Below are 1,188 nucleotides of genomic sequence, written 5' to 3' on the forward strand. Positions count from 1 at the left end.
GAACATCACCTGAGCCAGATTTAAGCCCTGTTATTTAAGATTTAAGTACCACCAGGTATGACTTCTAAACCAAAATATAATAAGTACGTACATAAATAAGTGTAAAGCCTCATCAAAATTAATTCATTTTTAAGTAAAATTGCTTTCTGTGTGGGGTGGGGAGAAAGGACACTTGGGATATTGGTCATGGGAATGTTGCACTGGTGAAGGATTTGATATATATATATTAAAAAATAATAAAAAAAGAAAAGAAAAGGCCTCCCAATTCTTACCACAGGCTGTGTTCTTTACACTGACTGCATAGAAAGAGGAGGTACAGTAAATGCACCCCACATACATCTCAACCCAGACCATTTGCCTGGTCTGTATTGTGAATTGGGGGACAAAAAAAAAAAAAGAAAGAAAAAATAAAGAACTAAAATTGCTCTAGTCTCATTTCCTAGCATAAAATGAATAATTATTCTTACCTTTCTATCTGTATCCATGGCTGATCCAAATTTTAGCCATATCATTTATCTTACCTTTTTTTTTTTTTTTTTTTTTTTTGGTTTTTGGTTTTTGGACCACACCCGGCAGTGCTCAGGGGTTACTCCTGGCTGTCTGCTCAGAAATAGCTCCTGGCAGGCACCGGGGACCATGTGGGACACCGGGATTCGAACCAACCACCTTAGGTCCTTGATCGGCTGCTTGCAAGGCAAACGCCACTGTGTTATCTCTCCGGGCCCATTTATCTTACCTTTTATTCTAACTACAAAGATGGATTTGAAATGGTTGGCTTGATTCACACCTGATGGTACTTGGAAGTTACTTACAGGTCTGTGCTTAGAGAACCATGAAATAATAGGATGCAGTAGTGCCTGGAGTAAACAGCAAGCAAGGCAAGTACCCTAATCTCTGTGCTATCTTTCTGGGTCCAGAAAGATATCTTGTTTTTTGAGGGGTCAAACTCAATGATGTGCAGGATTTACTATGACTGTGCTCTGGAAGGATCATATGTACTGCTGGGGATTAAACTGGGGTTGGTTGCATGTACTATCTCTCTGGCCCAACATAGATATTTTTATATCATTTTATAGATGCAGAAATTGAGAACTAGGGTTAAATTCTCAATTTGAATTTGTTCAAGTCCATATAATTACTAACACAGGCCCATCTACTGCCAAACTTCTAGCCTCTGTAACACAATAT

The 1,188-nt window shown here is 38.6% G+C and overlaps 1 non-coding gene across 1 annotated transcript; it reads left to right on the forward strand.

Moving 5' to 3' along the window:
* The first annotated feature begins 255 nt into the window (after positions 1-255).
* Positions 256-388, forward strand: LOC126005119 (small nucleolar RNA SNORA51). Its single transcript, XR_007494295.1, has one exon. It is a non-coding gene; the product is annotated as a small nucleolar RNA SNORA51 (small nucleolar RNA).
* The last annotated feature ends 800 nt before the right edge of the window (positions 389-1,188 follow it).

This window comes from Suncus etruscus, chromosome 3, assembly GCF_024139225.1.
Source record: "Suncus etruscus isolate mSunEtr1 chromosome 3, mSunEtr1.pri.cur, whole genome shotgun sequence".
NCBI lineage: Eukaryota > Metazoa > Chordata > Mammalia > Eulipotyphla > Soricidae > Suncus > Suncus etruscus.